We start from the raw sequence: 23,666 nt of genomic DNA, 5'->3' as shown, positions 1-23,666 counted from the left end.
TTTTAGGTGAAGGAAGATCCAAAGGTAGAATTGACTAGGTCACGATGCTGTGACCTCGGAAAGGTCAGCATGACAATTAGAGGTCCACCCACCAACTGCAGTAGGTGGCAGAGAACACTAGAGATGAGAGGTAGTGTAACCGAGTCTGGAGAGGAAGTTCCTGGGCAGCAACCTACTAGATCCATCCCAGCAATCAAATGGAGTAAGGAACTGGATCAGCTGTCCATTTCCAGTATATTCCCAGAAGCAAATTTAATGGGGAACCTTCAAAGGGAAGAATGCCCCAACATATCCTCTAGCCATGTAGCTGACCTGTGTGCTTTCAGATTGAGCCCACTCTCCCCAGGGTACAGTGGGTACAGAGGGACGTACGTGGTTTGGGGACTATTTTCATAACTTCTCTCCTCATCCTACACTCTTGGTAAATTCCTTTTGCAAAAGCTAATCCATATCCATCAATTACTCAATACAGGCCGTAGCCCACCGGCTCGTTGGCAGTAGCATTAGAAACCACAATCCCTCGGGATGACCACTAGAATCACAAGGGCAGGAGCAGTTGGCTGCCCTCCAGTGACCTAGCCAGCAGGTCCATGTGGAAGTTGGAGCAACAGCTTAGAGGTGTTACAGAACTCTGACCCTATGATTCTCAGCTCTGCTGCTTATTGGCTTAGACAAATCACAATCCCCCTGATTTCAGTTTCCTGATGTGTTAAAGCAGAGTGTGGGACTAGAAAGCTTCTGAGTTCTATAATAATATATGTGAGCTCCCAGGATCCTCCACAGGAAGGACAAAGCACATTTCCTTTGAACAATTCCTCTCCTCAGAGCAGGTAAAAAGAGTGAGCTCATCAGGATTCACCAGCCTTCTTACCTCCCTCCACCTCTGAATGTAATTCACCCCCTCCAGATACCTCAGAATCACTATCATCAACACTGCAGAGGAGCCTGGGGAGAGAGAACAGTTCCCAATCATATCATGGGGGGAGCTCCACCCCATTCTTCATTACACACAGCCAGACAAGGGTTGGGGGCTGAGCAGGGCCAGGGCACGAGAGGATATTTTTTTTTTTACCAGTTTTCTCCTCCTCTGTCATTTAGGAAAATGCCCAGTAAACAGGCCACAGCTTTAGAAGACTGTTTAAATCGAGCCAGATTTGGGGTGAGGGTGCACAGAAGCTTCGGAAAGCTTTCAGAAAATGTCCAGGGGAGCTGGGATTGTGGCAAAACGATTTCATCACACACAGGATGCCTTCCCGGCGTACTTTCGCCAGCACACGGAGAGCCAGCCAGCCCGGAGATATCTCTGGGAGGCCTGATTGCACAGAAGGAAGTAATCCCCTGATGGGAGCTGCTCTCTGATTTCTGCTTTATGCAGCAAGCCTGGTTAGACTGTTATTGTTTTAATATTCATATCATAAGCTTTATACTGGCAAGAGAGTTCAGAGAGCATTAGATCACTGAGGCTGAACTAGAAGGGACCTTAGGCTCACTGGGTCTGAGCTCTTTTGTTTTGTAGAGAAATGAAAGGAATTGTTCAGGGTCACATGGCTAGTCATTAAGTCAATAAAGCATTTATTGAGCACTTGCTATGTGTCAGGGTCATATAAAAGCATTTATTGAGCACTTGTTATATGCCAGGGTCACTTAGCTTATCATCAAGGCAATTAAGCACTTATTGAGCACTTGCTGTGTGCCAAGGTCACACAGCTAATCAAGGCAATTAAGCATTCATTGAGCACTTGCTATGTGTAGGGTCACATGGCTAGTCATCAAGTCGATAAAGCATTTATTGAGCACTTATTATATACCAGGCACTGTGCTAAGTGTTGCAAACACAAAAAAAGAAAATCTCTTTCCTCAAGGAGCCAGAATTTTAGCAGACTAAGATGATATATAAAAAGAAACTGAAAAGGAGTGGAAGATGAAATGAGGGAAAGTACCTGTGAAGAGGCACAGTGGAGTAGGAGATTCAGGAAGCTAGCCAGGAAAGAATGAAGTAGCCATGGCTAGCCTGGGTACTTCCTGAAAGTGAAAGTTCAGGAAAGATGGACAAATCAGAGAAAGGGGCGACAGTGGTAAAGGGATCTTCTATGGTGAGAAGGTTGCTGGGAAATAGTAGAAAAAGAAAGTCATAGAATGGAAGTAGAAGAACGAAGAAGGAATGAACGTGGATGGCCAGCATGCCACTGTTCTAATGGAGAGTCCAGTGGGAATTAACCCATCAGATGATGGGCCCCCAGAGGTGGAAGGATCTTTGAAGCTGATAAGGCTGCGTAAGTGGTGGCACAATAGAACCTAGGCTGTCCTAACTCCAAATCCACCTACCTAGTGCTACCTAATCCAAGGCTCTAATATCATACACAAGGAAGCTAAGGCCAAAGGGAAGGGAGGAACTTGCCCAAGCTCACACAGGTAGGATGGAGCAGAAAAAGGTTCTAAAATCAGGTGCTCAGACCCCAAATTTCCTTCTCTTTCTACTCTACCGCACCATCTCTCCCACTCAGTTTAAATTAATAAACATTTATGAAGTGCTTATTAAGAGCATAAATTTATATCTTATTTGGGGGCAGCAAAATAGTACAGTGGATAAAGCTTAGGCCCTAGAGGGGCAGTGGATAAAGTGCCAGGTCTGGAGTCAGAAGGACCTGAGTTCAAATCCAGCCTCAGATACTTCCTAGTTGTGTGACCCTAGATAAGTCACTTGACCCTGTTTGTCTCCATTACCTCATCTATAAAATGAGCTGGAGTAGGAAATGACTAACAGCTCCAGTATCTCTGCCAAGAAAATCCCAAAAGGGGCCCTGAAGAATTTGAACAATAAGAGCATCACCCTGAGCTAAGTATTAGGTGCTCGGCAACTTAACACATTTAGAGAAGACTCAGTTGATGCCCTCATGAAACTCCCAGTCTAAACCTGAAACACAGATAACTGTGATACAAATTATATTAGAAAAGGCAACCAGAATGCTCTAAGGGAAAGGTTGTTTCCATATAAGGGAAAGAAGGGATGGCAAAGAAGTAGTTTGATTTTTCTCACCAGAAAAAAAGACAATTTTCTGCCTGCTGCATGCTTGCTATGTGGAACCAGCCGGGAGGCAGCATCGTATAGTGAAAGGATCACTGCTTCTGCAGTCAAAAGACCTGAGGTCAGATCTGATGCTCACTACCTGTGTGATCTTGGACAAGTCATAACCTCCTGAGCTTCAGTTTTCTCTTTTACAAACGGTCAGATTGGATCACCTCTAAGATGTCTTCCAGGTTTAGATCTAAAATCCTGTGCAGGACCTTGGACAAATCACTTCACGTCTCTGGGACTCAGTTTCCCCATCTGTAAAATGAGAAAGTTGATCTAGAAGGCCTCTAAGGTCCCTTGCATTGGAGAAAGGAAGGGGTGATCTGTAGATAGAAATAAGCAAGAGTTATAGCTACCAAAGTAGTCTCAACATCAATGGATTTCTCCCAACTTCTGCATTTATCCTTATCTGGCCTCCTTGTGATGAATGTACCAAAGATATCTGAGCTTCAATCATCCTAAGACCATGTAGCATTGCTATTTGGTCTGCATCTGGATGGGGCCCATTGTCTAGGAGATGTAATCACAAATGAACCTTCATTTACCAGAGCCAGAAGAAGACTGGGCCAGGCTGGTAGCTGGAAGAAGGACGTAGGTGTCTCCTCATACCCTTTGTGTGCGTAAATATTCCATTGGCAGCTGATATGCTATTGATACATTCTCTAATTACCTGAAGATGAGAGATGCTGTGTCTTTGTCCCTTGAAATCTTGGACGGGTCAAGCAGACCACTCCTCACAAGGGTGATATGAATACAGGCCCAATTCCATGACAGTAAAACTCATCTTATTAGTGCCCAACAGCCCAAAACAATGAAATCATTATTTAAAGTATAAGTTTCATTCACTCAATTTGTGCCTACTGTGTACAAGTGCCTACTATGTGACGGGCACTGTATTAAGGAAGATAGACATCTTCTGTCTCATACATGCTGCCTTTTGTGCTATCTCCAGCTCCTAGTGTCCTGCCTCGTCCAAATATCCATAAATTCATTTTGTATATATAACACCATGAACATACACTTAGATATGTACATAGCATCTTCCCTAGACCATATTAGGTGCTTAATAAATGCCAGCCAATCAACAAATATTTATTGACTGCTTACTATGTGCAAAACATTGTGCTAAGTTGTTAAGGATTATAATAATAACAAGCATTTATACAGTGCTTGTTTAAGATACATATGTTAACTCGTTTGATCCTCCTGACAACCCTTTGAGATGGATGCTGTTATTATCCCCCTTTTACATAAAAAGAAACTGAGGCACAGGTAAGTTAACTGGCTTGTTCAGAGTCGCCTAAGACTCTCGGATTTCAATTCTGGTTTTTCCCAATGTCAGATCCAGCACTCTATTCACCGTGCCACCTAGCCGGCCCTAGAAGACAAAGAAAAGCAACAACAGAGTCCCTGAACTCAAGGAAAATGGGTCCATTGATTGATAAGTCACAGAACTGAAGATGTCATTTTCCTGGTCAAAAACTTGCTGACTCCCTACTGCCTCTAAGATGAGATTTGAACCTGGGGTGTATTAACTTTTTAAAAAGAATATATGTTATATGCCATCTGGGGGAGGGGGTGGGGGGAAGGAGGGGAGAAACTGGAACAAAAGATTTTGCAGTTGTCAATGCTGAAAAATTACCCGTGTGTATATCTTGTAAATAAAAAGCTATAATAAAGTATATATGATAGTAATCCATTTAATATCATAATCTATAATAAATATATATTATAATATTATATTATATCATCTATTATTAATAATGTTATAATATATTCTATAATATATAAATATAATAATATATTAAAATAATAAATATAATAATAATAATTTCAATACAATTGGTTTCCTCTGTAATCTTATGGATTTTATTTTATGCATTAAGAAACATTCATCTGAGAAGGGATCTATAAGCTTCACCACACTGTCGGAAGTGTCCATGATACAATAAAAAGTTAAAAACCCCTGCTCTTATTACACACGTAATAAGGCTGACATTGAAGGCCTTCTTCAATCTGATTCCACCTCCTCCTTTTCCAGCTCTGGTTCACATGACTTTTCTTCCCAAGTTCCAGCCAAGCTGAACTCAGAGATACTATTCTGTCCAAGAGCCAGTGTGGTGGCCTAGGGACATATGGAAGAGACAAGCTGTGGCCCAGAGATACACTAGGTGGCACTGCAGTGGCTAGAGCATTGAACCTGGAGCCAGGAAGACCTATGTCCAAACTTCTTAACCAGGTGATCCTGAGAGAGTCACCTCACCTCTGTTTACCTTAATTTACCTGAGAAGAAAATGGTAACCCACTCCGGTTTTCCACCAAGAAAATCCCATGGACAATCTCGGCGTGCTATGATCCATCGGGTCACGAAGAGTTGGACGTGATCGAATGCCTGAATAATAACAACATACACCCTGGAGTTGAGCTGATTCCTATCTTCACGATGTGCCCTCCTCGTCCATACCTCCAAATGCAGATGTCTTATCAGAGTTCTCAATGTGAGTAATGAAGGCTGTGCAAAAGATAAGGTGAATGTGGATGTTAATTATACTGGATGAAAATTGGCTTGGTGATGGGCGCCGCCCACATAGCTTTCTATCCATAGGAGAAATAAACATATATCCAGACAACATCATCTTTGCTTTGGCTTCCTTGTATGATTGTGCCCAAATTACAGCATGCACTGTTTTTACTAATAACCATCTTATTGTACTTCTAAGATACAGCAGCAGGCTGGTGCTGATCTCGCTCTCTCTGAAAAATCCCAAGGCCCTTTGGTTGCTAGGAAACAGACAAATATAATTCTTCAAGCTCTTATAACATAAAGATGTAATTATACATTTGCTTTAAGGGAAAAAAATCCACACAATTTCCCTCCCCCACCCCATACAAGCCAAATTGAATTTAACTAATGCAATCCTTCTCATGCATGAAATAAAGAAAGTTAAACAGGAAAATGGCAAGAACTTTAGCAATGAGGGAGACCATGGAGCCTTCCCGATACCAACTCCTCATCAGGCCTCAGGTCCAGGAGTTGGACTAGGATGGAGTAGGGGCCTGTTTTCTGTTCTGAGAGACTGAAGGGACTAGGGATGTTTAGCAAGAGATAATTTAGAGAAGATCATGGGGAGGGGAAGCATGGGGCAGTGAACAGAGAGACAGAGGTAATACCATAATTTCTCAGGGCTCTCATAAAGATCAAAGGAGAAATGTCAAAAGTAAAATATACATGCTAGATTCTTGACATTTAGATAGGGAGAATGAATCCGAGAGGTGGTCTTAGAATTAGAAAGTTCTGGGTTCAAGTCCTTCCTCTGGCACATACTGTGAGACACCGGACAAATCTCCTCACTTTTCAGTGACCCTGGGTGGCCATCTAAGAATAAATATCTAAAAAGTACGCAAGGATCTGCATTTTTTTTCCTGAGACAATTGGGGTGAAGTGACTTGCCCAGGGTCACACAGCTAGGAAGTGTTCAGTGTCTAAGGGCAAATTTGAACTTGGGTCCTCCTGACTTCAGGGCTGGTGCTCTGTCCACTGTGTCACCTAACCGCCCCAAAGATCTGCAATGTTAATAGTACCTTTTTCACCTGAGCAGTCTCTGCATTGATAAAATTGCAATTTCAGACCATAATGAACACAAAATTAGTTTTTTTAAGATCAAGATCTTTCTACATCTGAAGGACTGGAATTCAAATACAGAGAAATCAATCTGGCTGTACTTGCCCACAAAGGGCAGAACTAGAGGAAATCAGGGAAAAAAACATCAAAGGGGGGATTCAAAAGCTGATTTCAGTTCAACCTTGTTTTGTCTGGAATAGTGATTTTATGGCTATGAAGACATCCCAGTGTGGAGAATCCTTCCAACCCATCAAAATGAGCAGTTCACTTGTACCTGATGTTTATGGAGGACTGCCAGGGTCACACAGATGCTATGCTGTAAGGGGCAAGACTCGAACTCACATCTTCCTGACGCAGAGGCCAGCTCTCCTGTTTCAATACCATGATGTCTCTGGATGGCCAATAATTATATAGGGATTTATGGTTTAAAAGATGCTTTGTTACCAAATGATTTGGTTCTCACAACAACCCTGTTAACTAAGGAGTATAGCTATTATCCATAACTATTCCCAGCATGAGGACCATGGCTCTAAGTCAGAGTTTGAATTCTACTTTTGCTGTTTATGACATGTGACTTGAAACAAGTAACTTCACTTCTGTAGGTCTCAGTTTCCTTTTTTGTCAGAAAGGGGGGGGTGGGATTAGAGTAGATGAAATGTAAAGTTTCTTATGCATTTTTATCTGTTTAATAGAGGAAAAAAACTGAAGCATAGAAAAGTTAAATAAGTTCCTAAAATTCACACAGCTGATATATAGCAGCATTGGGATTTGATTCTAGGCCTTCAGAATCCAAATATAGTGATTTTCCTCTCCTCTGAGAATGACAAGATGGCTCCTTGAGAAGGATACAAAGAGAGGGGTAGGGGTCGGACCAGATGACCTCTATGGGCTACGCCAGCTCCAAAATGCGCCGACACATCCTTCATGACAACAGAAATGCTCTTTGGCCAAATGCATCCTGCAGTTCCTGCCTCCGATAAATGAGTCGTTTATCTCCCCTTCCAAAATTAGAAACCGGGAGCTTGTTAAGGTGGGTTGTGAAATGGACTCCTGATAGATTTCTCAAATTTGTGGTTCATATTTCATTATGGTGCCTGCTGATGGTCTGGGGTCGAGGGAAGCTCTTCCTGGGTAATTAATCTCCCAGTGTTCATAAATGTACATAAACACACTGCTCTTCCATTATGAGATAAGAGATAGACATCTACGTGTTCCGTCTGTCTGATCTGCTAATTGAGACCCTGGCTCTCACCGTTCCACTTCTTTTAGGCCTGGGTCCATTTGCACAGTGGGTGGGTTAGGACAATGGGGAACATCAACTATCCCTTTAACTACAGGAGCCCCTCAGCTTCCATTTCAGAGGCTTCCCTTGATCTGTACAAACAAGCAAGACAACCTGTCCTGGTCCTGCCCTGGGTACGCCCATAGCTGCTGAGACAAGTAAGTCCTGGAGAACTTCAGAATATCTGAGGAACATTCTGGCAAATTCCTTTTATCTCCTAGGAGCCTTTCTAGATCCTGGCACCAGAGAATTACGAGTTGGAAGGGGTCTTAGATACCATCTAGACCAGACCCCTCATTTCCAGCTGGGGACTGAACTAATTAGGGTCATAAGCAACTAGCTGGAATTGGACTTGGTGTGCAGTCAAGATGGTGGAGGTAGGTATGTAGCAGTGCCAAGACAATGTAAAGGGAAGAGGATTTGGCCCAGTGGGCCACCTCCCCAAAATTCCTGTGAAGGCCATCATACCCCTCAAGGGGGAAGCATGAAGAGGGTGATCATGGGGAAGAGGAAGCACACTCCCCTGCGTTAGTATCCATGAGCAAAGTCCCATTTACCCCATACTAGTTAGAATTCTGCCGACTATTGGATGAGGTTTCAAACTAGCTGTATTCAGGTTGGTAGCTTTCCCTCAGCTGGCAAAACTTCTTTTATCTTTTTAATTCTTCCTGGGTAATCTCCTAATGTTCATAAATGTATGTAAAGGCACTGCTCTTCATTAGGCATTTAGGCTTTTGACCTAGTAGGAAAGGTACTAAATTCAGCTTCATAGGAACTGGGTTTCAGTCTCAAGATTAAGTTAAGTCTTTCCCAATCTCTAAGCCCCAGTGACTTTCCCTGACCAGTAGGGATGGATGACATTGGTAGCACTGCCTTCCCAGAATGCCGCTGGAAGGTACCATGCTATCTATCCAAAGTTTAGAATGCTATAAAAATGCCAGGCAGCATTCAGCTCCCCAAAATAATATTTCTGCCCATATAGACTTTGGAGGGCCACGATGAAGGCCTTTGACTTTTGGGGACAGGTAGGTCCAAAATGGGTCTAGGGAACTTGCTTGGGTCCTTGGTTTCCTTATTCCTAGAAAAGGATATATCCAGAGACACCCCCTGACTGGAAGTGTTTAGTATAGGGAGGAGCCAAGGTGACACCAGTTCAACTTGGTCCCCTGGAAAGAAAAGGAGCCTGATTTCAGAAAGGTCTGGAGAAACTTGCATGAACTGATGCTGAGTGAAGAGAGCAGAACCAGGAAAACAGTGTACACAGCAACAGCAAGATTGTGTGATGATCAACTGCGACGGACATAGCTCTTTTCTACAATGAGGCGATTGAGGCCAGTTCCAATGGTCTTGTGATGGAGAGAGCCATCTGCACCCAGAGAGAGGACTGAATGTTGGTCATAATATAGAATTTTCAGCTTTTTGGTTATTGTTTCCTTTGGTTTTTTCTCTCTCATTTTATTTCCTTTTGAGCTGATTTTTCTTGTGCAGCATGACAAATATGGAAATATGTTTACAAGAATTTCACATGGGTAACCTATATTGGATTGTTTGCTGTCTTGGGGAGAGGGAAAGAGGGAGAAAAATTTAGGACACAGTTTTGCAAAGGTGAATATTGGAAACTATCTTGGCATGTATTTGGAAAAATAAAATACTATTTAAAGAAAGAAAGACAAGAAGCCTGGAAATCTCAGGTTTAAGTCATCTACTACTGTTTCCTACAGACGCAGAAAACTTCAACTTTTATTTTTGAACCTGCTCTCTATGGGCCTCAGTTTCCCTCTTGGTAAAATGAAGACCAGAGACAAAATCATGTCTAATATCATTCTCAGTTCTAACTTAGTATGTTCTCTGTCCCAAGCCCCTTCTCCTTGAAGGGAAATGTAGTTCAGCACAAACAATGCTGAATCTGAATTCCAATTGTCCCTGCAACTTAGTAGTTGTTTAACCAGAGGCAAGTCTGAGCCTACTTTCTCATCCATAAAATAATAATGAGGCAACAGCAAAGTGGTGGCTTAGAGGGCTGCTCTCAGAGTCAGGAAGATGGGTTCAAGTCCTCCACCGATACCTATTGGCTGTGTAACCCTGAGCAAGTCACTTCACTTTGCAGCACTCTGACTCACTAAGACTATCATTTGCAGACAAGGTACCAACCTGCCTCAGTGGGGCGACTTTCTTATCTGGAGTTTACCATTCCAATAAAACTACAGATCTAATCCCAAAACAAAAGACTAATAATAATACCTAACATTTACAGAGCAAATGTTTGCAAAGCACTTTAGAGACAGGATTTCATTTGATTCTCACGGCAACCGTGTGAAGTGGGTACTAGACATATAATTTTCTCGATATTTTAGTTGAGAAACTAGAAATCCAGAGATGCTGGCAGTAGCCCAGGCTCACAGGGTCAATAAGTGGCAGAGGCTAGATTTGAATCCAGGTTTCATTAACTCTCCATCCACATACTGTTCATAAAAACGCCATGCAGCTAACATTTTAACAGCATTTTCTACACATTATTTCCTTTGATCCCTCCAAGAATCCTATAAAATAGGGGGTATTAATTATTCCTCTAGTATCTACCTTCCTGGTTTGTTGTGAGGACTAAATGAGATGATGGCTTCAAGTCCAGTGGTTTTCCAACTTTTTAAACAGGGGGCCAGTTCCCTGTCCCTCAGACTGTTGGAGGCCGGACTATAGTAAAAACAAAACCTCACACTCTGTCTCCACCCCTCAGCCCATTTGCCATAATCCAGCGACTGCATAAACATCCTCAGCGGCGGCATACACGTCCTCAGCAGGCCTCATCTGGCCCCTGGGCCGTAGTTTGAGAACCCCTGGCTTAAACTATAAATAAATTTCAGTTGGTTCAAGTAAATATCCAAAAATGAACCTTGTAACGTTGGTAGGCGATGTTTACATTACTGCTTTCCCATAGCCTTTGTTCTAGCTCAGTTCTTGGCCAAGCCAAGAGGTACCGGGGAAGTTCTAACCCGAAGTTAGATAGTTGTCCGGGAGAAAAGAGTTTAATTCACCCCCTAACACAAGGGGTTAAAAGAAAAAAATCTTAGCTATTGGTACCCTGCTGCATTTTATTCAGTGATTCCCTTAGCTGGTTATGTTGGTTTATGGCCTCTGGCTATGATTACAGAGTTATTAACCTGAACTTATCAGGGAGGGACTTTCAAGTCCCTGCACCAGAGTATATGAGAACTGGAAATGGGTGGTCCTGGGGACTCCAGCTAGAGCCCTGAAACAAATCAGAGAGACCTTCCAGTCACGTGCCTAGTGGAGCGTTTCCCAGAAGTGACCAAAGGACCAGCTGAGAACAGCCTGGCAGAGAGGACATACTACATGGAACTAAGAGAGAACAGATCCAACTGGAATAGTACACGGATATCACTAGAAGAGATCAGCAGCCTTAAATCATTAGAAATGCCAGGAGTCTCCAGGTATATTTATCCTCAAGAATTCCCTACCTGTGTGCCATTCTGTGTGTTTTTATAGGTATATACTGTTTTTAAAAATCTTTTTTTTATTTTTAAAACATATACATAGATAATTTTCAACATTCCCCCTTGCAAAACCTTGTCTGCCAATTTTTTTTCTTTCCCTTCTCCCCACCCCCTCTCCAGACTGCAAGCAATCCAATATATGTTAAACACATGCAACTTTCCTACACATATTTCAGTTATCATACTACACACACACACACACACACACACACACACAACTCAGAACAAAAAGGAAAAAATTGAGAAAGAAAATAAAAAACAAAAAGAGTGAAAATACTACCTTGTGATCCATACTCAGTTCCCACAGGCCTCTCTCTGAGTGCAGATGGCTCTCTTCATCACAAGATCATTGGAACTGCTCTGAATCACCTCACTGTTGAAAAGAGCCACGTCTATCAGGATTGATCATCAATAATCTTGCTGTTTTCATGTACAATGATCTCCTGGTTCTGCTCACTTCACTCAGCATCAGTTTATGTAAGTCTCCCCAGGCCTTTCTGAAATCAGTCTACTCATCATTTCCTGTAGAACAATAATATTCCATACCACTGATATACCATAACTTATTCAGCCATTCCACAACTGAGGGGCAAAAACTCAGTTTCCAGTTACTTCTGGCTGTATTTTACAAATCAGAAAATCATCTGCCTATATTTATGTATAAAAATGGAGGAACGTCGTTTAATTTTTTTAAAGTTTTCTGAAATCCTCCTGCTGATCATTTCTTACAAAACAATAACATCCCATAACATTCATATATCACCATTTATTCAGATGCATACACTCTTTTCAGTGATGGTACATCAAATTGTAGGAGAGTGCACCCCATGTTTATGATAAAAATTTCTATGGCTACTTTTCTCAATTTACTATTTCATTTCGTTCTTTTGCTTTGAATTATGACCTTTTATTAACTAGCAAAACTACACACATTGGTAGAGGTCTGTGCAGTATGTTTTTTGAATGACTGTGGATATACAGAGGACCTTGAACTAAGGTAGTTTTCACAGGAACCCCTATTGGAGAAAGAAATACCCCAAGAAATACCTGTCAGCTCTTATTAATGATAATATTTTTCTTTTTTTTTTCATTTTCTTTTTCTTCTAAAATACAGACACTTGCCCATCTGTAATTCTGTAACATTTATGGTAAAGTGATTATTATTAATCATATCAATTGAGATTTCTGCAAAGCCTGAAATTTTATTATCTCACAATAACACTATGGGAGATGTGTTAAAAATTGGTCATTCTCACTTTACAGAAGAGGCAACTGAGGCTTATAGCAACAAAATCTGTCCAGGATCACATAATAAAATAACAGAACTGAACAGGACTGGGGAGAAACAGCCCAAGATACCCCCCTTCCTTTGACAGAGAGGCATAATACGGAGACAGCCAATTTAGGATTATCATCGTCATCATTATTTCCCTCTCTCTTGTATTCTAAAGCCATAACTGGCAAAAAAAAAAAAAAACTCCACTGAATCCCTTAGCAAACACCTGCCACTTTCTCCAAGGTGTAAATAAGAACAATGAAGACAACCTAATGTTCTCTTCTTAGTGAGATGGTTTATGGGATGGGTCCCTTATGGCTTATGTGAGTGTCTAAATGTGAGAAAGATCAAATGAGCCTGATATTGAAAACAGCCCGTCCAGACCCCCCAGGAAAAGAGCTTCCTACTAGGAGTGCGGAACAAAATAGTTCTTCCTAGAAAAAGTAGCAGCTGCATAACCAGAAAGCAGACCAAGGTAATCAAATGCTACACCCTTGGGAGAAAATACCCAAGAGCCTTGCCTGGATCTGAAAGAGATGGTAGGGAAAATACTGAAATAATCATACTAAAGCTAGTGGCAATGATGGTAACGATGGATGATTTCAATTAAATGAGAAGCCATATACCAGATACTGTGCTAGCAATGATGATTTAACAAGGGGTTAAAAGAAAAGACAGGGACAAAAAGAAGAGGGTCCTCGTCTCCAAAGGATTTATATCCGGAAAGGGTAGGCAAAGGGCCAGAATACAACATCCCCACAGAGCTGTTGTGAAACAAGCACTTTGAAAACCTTAAATGCTAAAGAAATTTGAATCACTATCATGAAAAATAGTCATTTCACCATATTGTTAGAAGACTAGAGATTGGCAAGAAGCAAAGATTAAGTATTTGCAAAATAATTTCCAGAGAAAGACAATGCTAATAATTAGAGGGATAAGTAAAGGCCTTATGGAGGAGGTGGTTCCTGAGTTATACTTAACAGGAAGGAAGATAGAGATTCTCTGATAACAATCATCAATCTCTAAGCATTGTAAATTCTACCTTACGCACTTATTTTTTTTTAAATAAATGCTCATTGCTATATTTTGCTTTTAGGAAGGAAGAAAAAAAGAACTTATTAGATGTTTACTGTTTGTCAGGCACTGTGATTAGCACTGGGGTTACAAACCCAAGCAAAAGGAAAGTCCCTGCACTCAGAGTTTAGACTAATGGGGGAAGACAATACAAAGGAAACTTAAAAAAGGAGAAGGGGAGGAGGAAGAGAACTTGCGGTGGGGGCATAACTTTGAAATCCAGAAATGGGAAAAAGGCCAAGAAAAGAATATAAGTAGGACTAGGTTCCTCCACAAAATGGTGGTCCCTGGAGGAACTTACCAATTGAAAAAGAGGATGGAACTCAAGAGGGAAATATCACCATAAAAAGACCACAGGGATAATTGGATATTTCAGGGATGAGGTCCCAAGTCCTGAGAGAAATTTGAAGACTAGAAGTCTTACATTTTCCATAATATGTCTTTCCCATCTCCTCCAAGAAGACAAAAGAAAGAGGGAGGGAATTGGTATAACCAAGATGTCACAAAAAAGACTGAAGCTATGCATACTATTCCATATCTATTGTCCCTTACCTCTGCAAAGAAGTAGGAGGTGAAAGCTGTTTTCCTGTCGCTTCTTTGGAGCTAAGTTTGGTCAATGTAATCCTGCAGAATCCCGTTTTAATTGTTTTATTGTTCTTTCCTTATTTATTGTTGTAGTCATTGTATATATTGTTTTCTTGTTTTTCTTATTTCATTTTGCAGCAGTTCATATAAGATTTTCAGTGCTTTTCTATATTCATTGTAGTCATCTCTTCGTAATAATACTCCATTACATTCAAGTTAACCATTCACCAGTCAATAGGTATTTCAGTTTCCAAATCTTTGTTATGACAAAAAACATTGCCTTAAATATTTTGGTGTATGAGGGAATTTTCCCTTTTGTCAATAATCTCCTTGGGGTATATACCCAGCAGTGGAATCACAGTGGAAGTATATGAATGCTTTAGCCACTTCATTCCCATACCTCTAAATTATTTTCCAGAACAGTTGGACCAATTCACAGCTTCACCAGCCATGCATGAATGTGTCCATTTTCCCCTAAACCCATGCAATACCCATTCTTATCCTTTTTCATTGTTATCAATTTATTGAGTGTGAGGCAAAACCTCACAGTATTTTGATTTATGTTTCCCCCATGATTAGCAATTTGGATCAATTATTCACATACTTGCTAACTATTCACATTTTTTTGGCTAGGGCAATTGGGGTTAAGTGACTTGCCCAGGGTCACACAGCTAGGAAGTGTTAAGTGTCTGAGACCAGATCTGAACTCAGGTCCTCCTGAATTCAGGGTTGGTGCTCTATCCACTGCGCCCCCTAGCTGCCCCCTGTTCACAATTCTTTTGAGAGTTTTGTGTTCATATTCTTTGGCCTGTTATCCATTGAAGGATATTTATATGCATATACATGTGTGTATGTGAATATACATACATAAAATTAAATCTATTTGGGCAGGGGGCAGCTTGATAAAATAATGGCATCGGTGCAATTGCTTGAGTGCTGTCGAATTTGCCAGATAATTTCCTCAAGAAAACTTCATGAGTTACAGAAGAAGGCACCATTTCAGACAAGGAAACTGAGGGTTGAAATGATCTACCCACTGTACCGTAAGGCAGGACAAAACAGTGAAGAGAATCCTGGGTAAGGAGTCAGAAGACCTGGCTGTGAACTAGTTCTAAGTCAGCAAATGACTCTGTAAACTGATAGAGAAAGGGGAAGAGATGGCCAGTGAGTAAAGCACATCTTAAATGTCTGATACGCATCAGGCACTGTGCTAAGTGCTGGGGACACAAGAAAGACAAAAGACAGTCCCTACATTCTAATGGGAGGCAACATACAGATACACAAACTAGATCTATACATTTGGAGGTAATCTCAGAGGAAAGGCACTGATATGAAGGAAGACTAGAAAAGGCTTCTTGAAGAAGGTGGCGCCTTGGCTGAGACTCCTGAAGGAAGCCAAGGAAGCCCGGAGGCTGAGGTGAGGAAGGAGAGCCAGGTAAAATGCCCGGAGTAGGGAGATGAGACATCATTTTGGAGGAACAGTGTTCCTGGATTAAAAAGAACATGGAGGGGAGGAAAGTATAACAAGACTGAAAAAGTGGGAAGAAATCAAGTCTTTCAGGATTTTAAAAGACAAATTTGATCTAAGAGGTAACAGGGAGCCACTGGAGTTTATGGGCTAGGAGGGAGATGATCAGGACTATGTTTTAGAAGGATTCATTTGCCCACTGATTATAGAAGGGAGGGGCTTGAGGCACAGAATACAACCAGCAGGCAAATGTGACAATCTAGGCATGATGGGGATGAGGATCTGAATTAGGATGGCAGAAGTGTCAGAGAATAAAAGGGGAAAGATACAAAAGATGCTAAGAAGGTAAAATATACAGGCCTTGGCAACAAATTGGATCTACAGGTAACAGTGAGGAGATGAGGAGGACCTTCAGGTGGTGAGCCTGGGTGACTGGCAGGATACTGACACCTTCAATAGTAATAGGGAAATTAGGAAGAAGAAAGGGCCTGGAGGGAAAGATAACGAGTTCAATGTTGCACTCGATAAGTCTGAGATATCTTCAGGATTTATAGTTCAAGATGTCTAACCAACAATCGGAAATGCAAGAAATCGGGAGACGTGGCATTTGGACAAAAGACCTGAGAGTCATGGGCATAAAGATGAGAATTATGGGAGCTGGTGAAGTCACCAACCAGGTAAAGAAAAGAGGACCCAGGACCTCGGGATGGTTAGGAGGGATGTCCCAGATGAAGGGCTGAGAAAAGGTCATTGCCCAAAAAGGAGAAAAAGTGATCTCTAAAGTCCTTGGTGATCTGTGAATGTACAGAACTAGTGTGTGGCCAATTAAGGCCCGTGTCTTTTGACTTTGCTGTTAGGCACTTTCTCTCAAATCAGGCTGCTTCTAATTAGGGACATGGTGGGGGAAGGGGGGGTGCCTTTGGGCCCGATCCTGGAAGGGTACCGCCTCTACTTGCTTGTTTCAAAGTGCATGCCACTTTCCAGCACTTCACCATGATGGTTTTCCCATGATCCTTGGAGCAGCTAATCAATAAGGCCGGATGCCTGTCCCAGGTTCCAGCAGTGATTGGGTGTCCGTATCAGTCTAGTCATTCACTTGCAGCTGCCCCATCTAATCCATTTCCAGCTTCTGGCCCGCAGTCGGAGAGATCTCTTCCTCCAGCTCATTCATCATTCTTAACATTTGCCTAAATCCTGGATGATCGCTCAGAGGAAGGGGTGGGAGAGCAGGACAGCCTCCCCCAAACCTTTTGCTGGCTCAGCACATCAAGTTTCTTTGTGCTACTGAAAGGCCACACTCACCATGTTTTATTCTGCACTGTTTATGGGAAACCATCACAGCCTGATGTGGAGCTTTCCACACAAAGGCTCTGGAGAGGAGGAGTGGAATTCTAGCCTCTTTCCCAGCCATATTCTTTATTGTGCCACCATCCTCCCAGTAGCCCAGCTTTGAAAATATAGCATCATCTTGTATTTGATTTGGAGTCAGGAAGGTTGCAATCAGAATTTTGCTTCAATTACTTGCTCTCTATATGACTCAGTCACTTCATCACTTTAAATCTCAGTTTTCCCATCTGTAAAATGGAGATAACAATAGCACCTACTTCCCAAAGTTGTTGTAAGAATCAAATAAGATAACATGCAAAGTGCTTTGCATCCTGAAAGCTCTATAGAAATGCTGCCTAACACTAGAGGACAATTGGTAAGACAAGGCTAAAATGATGAAATGTATTGGATTTGGGGTTCTGCCCCTAACTAGCTGTATGACCTTAGCCAAGTCTCTTGACTTTGATTTCCTTCTCAGTAAAATGTGGGGGATGGAAAAGATGTCTCCCAGCTCTAAATCTATGATCTTATCAACTAGGATCCTACATGTGATATTTTGCCTTAGTTTCCTGCTCTGTAAAATGAGGGGTTGATCTCTTACTTCCTTTCTGGTTCTAAATCAACAGTGCCATGATCTATGATTACATGACATTGTGATCTCTTAGGTTAACTTTCTTCTCTAATCTCCCAATTTCACACAGGCTTGACATCACCAGAAAATATAAAGAAGTGGAAAACCTTGGAGGGGGCCAGAGTCTGACTCAATCGCCACTTAAGCTTCCGGTTTCTTTCACAGTAGAAACTTAAGGTTGTTATCATTTCTATCTATATTACAGATGAGGAAACTGAGGCTTAAAGTGATTGAGTTGTTTGCTAAAAGCCAGTTAGTGAGCAAGTTACTGGGGTAGGATTGAAACTCAGTCTCCCCGACTCTCCATCCAACACAGGATGACGCCAAATTTTCAAATCTGGGTTACTGGGAGGATAAGAGTATCCTTGAGAACAATAAGGAGCTTTGGAATGGGAATGTGGTCAAGGAAGAAGATAATGAGTTTTATTTGAACCCACTGAGTTTGAGATGCCTAGCAGACATCCAGTTGGAGAGGTCTAGAGGGAAAGATAAGACTATGTAGGATGTAGCCACCACCAGCCTAGATTAGACCACGTGGGATGTAGCCACCATCAGCCTAGAAATGATAGTGGGATCCAGGGGAACTGATGAGAGGTTCCAGGACAAAGCTTTGGCGGATACTCAGTTAGTGGGCTTGACATAGGTAGAGAGAGAACATAAGACACTGAAAAGAGCACTTAGGTAAGTATGATTTTTTTCTTGTTTCATGTCTGTTGTTTTGTACAGCAGAATGAAAACTCTTCAAAGGCAGGGCCTATTTTATTTCTGTCTCTATCTCTGTCAAGTTTCACAGTGTCTGGTGTATAATAGGACCTTAATACATGTTTATTAAATGAACTGAATGAAGTTTTTGTTTTCTTTTATGCCTAGGATTTGGGCCTACACTTAATAAATGCTTTTTGAATTGAGTCTTGGTCATCAGGGAACAACTCATCCCTCCAGTGCTCTTATTTTCTCCCCCAAAAGCTGTCAAGGGGAACATGTGTGCCCATTGTACAAGATTCTTTATTCAGTCTCTGTCTAAACGGAAAACCCATTTGTAAAACATGGCCACTGTCTGAAAGCCAGAGCTCATTCTTAAAATCAAGTCAGGTCGCGTTGCCCAGCTCATTAGATGAACCTGAGAGTATACAATGGAATAAGGAACAGTAGGAAATTGAATGTGCTGCTAAGGGACAAAGGGTTAAAGACCTAACAGCAGGGCCTGTACAATGGCTGTTCAATAAGCATCGTTGGCTGAATCTTGCCTAAAGAGGGAATTGGTGTGATGGCCAAGGGGACCAGGAGAGCTAGATAACACTTAGCGGGTCCGAGAAATGTCATTGAACAAGCATAGGGCTTGCCAATATCAAACAACTGGTTGGAACCTTCCAGCACAAGTCTCCAGGCCCCCGAGCTCCTCCAGTGACTAACCATCTGAGCGATTCCATTCTGTGAACGGCTTACTCATCATATGCCTACATCCTTCTTGAGTCCCACTCCAAACTCAACAGCTATACCCACTATGAAGCCAACAAGAGCAGCGGTTTTGCTTTCAATTTTGTCACATTTAAATGAAAATCGCCACATTGCAATTAGAGGCACAATCATTTTTCCAACTATGGTCATCCTTCTGAGCCCTAGGAAAGAGGGTTCCCCTTTCTCAACTCACTAACTGAAAAGGTCTTAGTGCATCATGGCGCTGCTGGCACTGCTCCCGGGTTGCCCTCCCCTTGCCCAAACTGAGTTGGGCCACGACTATAGGGAGTGTTAGGACCCCAGTTGATCCCCTCAGAGCCCGGTGGTTTTCTGCTAGTCTCTTTGCCAATCCTAGTTTTGTTCTTCTATAGCAGGGCATTTTGTTGACACCATCTAGCCGCTGTCCCTTTTTTCATTTCCCATCGACAATTTCATATGCCATTATCCTCTTTTATGAGAAACTCCTTTTCGGAGAAACTGGCCTATAATCACCTTCCCATTTCTCTGCCTCCTTTCTGTCTTGAGAAATGCCTCCTATCAATTCACCCTCATTTCTTTCTGCTCTTTCACCCAATTTCCTTATCTGCTTATTGTCTGTGCCTTTGGCCCCTTCACTCTCAGACGACATTTCCCTTTGTCCCTTGCTCAAATTGGCCTTCATTTATTTCATGGACCTCAGGAAGCCCTTGACACTGGAAGTTGGATGATTCCAGACTGTTTGTTCCATTTTCTTAAAAAAAAAAAAAAAACCTAAATAATTCTGAAAGTTGGCACGAAACATTTTATGAAATGTCTGCCATTTTAAGTCCTTGTCTGATGTCTCAGCATGACAAGAGATCGACTGGGGGCTCTGAAAGTTTATGCCGACAGGGCACGAGCCCTGTCAGGCTCTATTGAGATTGAAAAGCTTTGAGATCAGGCCTGGTTCTGTAACAGATACTATGTGTGGCATTGAAGGACCAACTTACAGCAACAATTCAGAGAGATTCAGCCCTCAGGATTAATGCCTGATGATCCTTTAGGCTCCAGCTACTCATTTTAAAAATCTACTAAGTAAGGTGTAACAATCTGCATCAGTGAAGAGTATATTCACACGGATGCCATATAAAACAATCTCAAAATATACATTTCTTAAAATAATTTACTTCTCATACATTAAGTCAAAGGACCTTGGAGGGAACAGCTCTCAGGAAGGAAGAAGACTAACTAGATTATGACACAACTGAGTCTTTTATGTATCATCTAGAACTTGAAAGTACCCCCAGAACTGGATGAGGGATACAGTTGACAGACACACAAAAGCTCTTCCCTTTGCTAATTAGTCTCCTATCCAGAAAGTAGGTTCATTTTGTACTCTCCTCTCTATAACATTGCCCTCCCACATATATGAGCTCTCTTTTTCCATGAAAACTATGAGAGATTAGAATCACAAGAGTCAGAAAGCTCCCTCTTGCTCGTGTTTTCTCACCACAGCTCCCAAAATGGGGATATTACTTCAATGAAGATCGGAGCTAGTAGCAATAGTATCAGAGCCTGCACCTTTTTTTCTTTCTAAAACCATCCATTTATTATAGAGTGAAATCCAGCATACCACTGAGCCACTGACTACACTCAAAGCTCTACCAAAAGGAGACTTTCTTCACAATCTCAGTCCACCAGAAATCACAGAATTTTAGTCAGAAGGGACCTCAGTGCTCATGTACTTCAACTCATGTCTGAAAAACAATCCTCCTACAATATGCCCAATGAGTGACCACACCTTCTGTTTGAAGACCTTCAAACAGCCAACGAGGAGCAACTCCCAATCTTTTAAAGAACCCCATCTCACTTTTGGACAGCTCCAATTGCTAGATCATCAAGTCTTAATGTGTCTCTTTGTAGCATCCAACCCTAACTCTGCATATGGACCAACAAAAAGTATCTAATGGAGTTATCAAGCCAACTGTCACTTCACGCCTGACTATTCTTCAGTCTCAACATCTCCAGTTCCTTCAACCATGGATTCAAAACCTTTTAATATGTCGGTTGCCTTCTTCCAGATGCACTTCAGCTGATCAATGTCCTTTCTAAAATATACTGCCCAGAACTAAATGAGATCCTCCCAATGTGGTTTGAAGAGCAGAGTACCAAGGAATTGTAACACTTCCATTACTCCTGGAATAATGCTACCCAAAATGGCATTAGCTTTGGAATGGATTATTTTATATACTATATATATACTATATATTTCTTGAATATACGATTGGCTCCTACTAAAGCGATCTTTTTCAGATGAGTTGTTATCTAGCCCTGTCCTGTCATTTTGGAGCTCTAATCACTCCACAGGAGTGGTTCCATATTACATAGGGAATTGATTTTTTGAACCCATGAAATCTAAGATTTGGAAATGATCGTAGAAGGCACATGGTCCAACACAAAAGTATTACAGTTGACATCTATAGTTATACAATATACTATTATTTCTTGAACATAGTACTGGCTCCTATTGACTCAATCTTTTTCAGGTAAGTTGTTATCTAGCCCTGTCCTGATGTCATTTTGTACTTAATGGAATTGATTTTTTGAACCCACAAAATCGAAGATTTGGAAATGATCATAGAAGCCACATAGTCCAACACAAAAGTATTACACTGACATTTATAGTTATTAAATTTCATATCGAGAGGTAGCATAGTATATAGAAAGCTGGCTTTAAAGTCAGAAAGTCCCAAATTCAAATTCCACTGCTAACACACACTGGCTGCGTGAATGACAAGTCATTCAATCTCTCAACGCTCCCCCAGGTCACTCTCCAAAGCTATTATGTTACGGGCAAGTAGCTAACATATAACAATAGAGAAAGTTTTCATATAGAAAGCTGTTCTTCCCCCTTTTGAAATCATTAAGCTAACTCCTCCCTCCATTTTTTTTTTATTTCATTACATTTGGCCCAATAGTTGTTTTTTTTTTGTTGTTTTTTTTTTTTTTTTTTAATGTTCATAAGATTTAGAGTTAGAAGGAACCTTCAAGGCCATCTTGTCCATACTGTATACCATTCATTTCCTTTTTTATTCCTTTTACATATCATTTTATTATTCTACCTATATCTTAGTGATACAAGCATTTAAAAATACAAATTGTGTGCATTTTGAATCCTGCGGAGTGGTTAGAGCTCTGGGCCTGGAGTTAGGAAATCCCAAGTTCAAATCTAGTAAAGGATACTTACTAGCTATGTGATCCTAGGTAAGTCACTGCCTCAGTTTCCTCATGTATAGAACAAGCACACACTTTGCAGGATTATTGGGAGGATCAAATGAGATGATTTTTATAAAGTGCTTAGCACACAAATACTGGCCTATAGTAGGTGCTATATAAATGATAATTCTAGTGATAATGTTTATGATGATGTCACTTATATCTTCATCCAAGTTACTGATAAAATGAAGTCCTCTGGGGTCTATGGAGTTTTATAGAGTAAAACAACCAAACAATAACAAAGTAATCTATATCTACAACATTCTTCTGATTTACTGGCTTCATAATCCCATTTAAAAAGACAAAAGGAAATATAGTGAGTCTGACTTGATGTATTATGGAGGTTTTTTCCAATTCATAAAAAAATTATTCTTTCTCCTTCTTCTACCCCACTTGCCACCCCACTGGAAAAAATATGAAAAATAAAATCCTTGCAAGCAATGAAGGCAGAATTTGAACCTGGGTGATGCCACAGTGCACAAAGAGGCAGGTCTGGGGTCCGAAAGACTCAACTTTCTGAATTCAAATTCAGCTTCAGACACTTCCTAGCTGGGTGACCCTGAGCAAATCACTTAATCCTTCTTGCCTCAGTTTCCTCATATGTAAAATGACATGGAGAAAGAAATGGCAAACCAATCCAATATTTCTACTAAGAAAACTCCAAATGGGGTCTGGAAGAGTCAGATGTGACTGCAAAAATGACTGAACAACAATCTCCGACTCTGGAGTCAGTATAATTTTCCATTTGCTGAAAAGTGTAGAATACAGGATAAGCCAGTCCAGAGCTCAGAATCTCATCTGAGTGGGGAGCCAACTCAGTAAGAGACTTTGAGACATTTGGGGAAATCCTAAGAGCTCAGTACCCAAGGACAGAGGCAGTGAATACAAGGGAGCAACCAGTCATATCTATGCCTTAAGAAGATTGTTTTGCTGAGCGTGGACCACAACATAGCATTTTCACTCTCTGTTGTTATTTGCTTGCATGTTGTTTTCTTTCTCAGGTTTTTTTTTCTTCCTGATCTAATTTTTCTTGTGCAGCAAAATCACTGTACAGATATGTGTATACATATATTGCATTTAACATATACTTTAACATATTTAACATGTATTGGAGTACCTGCCATC

The 23,666-nt window shown here is 41.2% G+C and overlaps 1 long non-coding RNA gene across 2 annotated transcripts in view; it reads right to left on the bottom strand.

Moving 5' to 3' along the window:
- The window catches only part of LOC141548441 (uncharacterized), a 54,097-nt gene that overhangs the window by 19,941 nt on the left and 10,490 nt on the right, over positions 1-23,666 (bottom strand). For both annotated transcript variants that reach the window (XR_012483947.1, XR_012483946.1), the window contains exon 2: positions 5,357-5,585. This is a non-coding gene — a long non-coding RNA (uncharacterized LOC141548441). The remainder of the gene's footprint in view (positions 1-5,356; positions 5,586-23,666) is intronic.

This window comes from Sminthopsis crassicaudata, chromosome X, assembly GCF_048593235.1.
Source record: "Sminthopsis crassicaudata isolate SCR6 chromosome X, ASM4859323v1, whole genome shotgun sequence".
Lineage (NCBI taxonomy): Eukaryota > Metazoa > Chordata > Mammalia > Dasyuromorphia > Dasyuridae > Sminthopsis > Sminthopsis crassicaudata.
The sequence above is the reverse complement of the archived record's forward strand: the minus strand, read 5'-3'. Positions and strand labels throughout refer to the sequence as shown.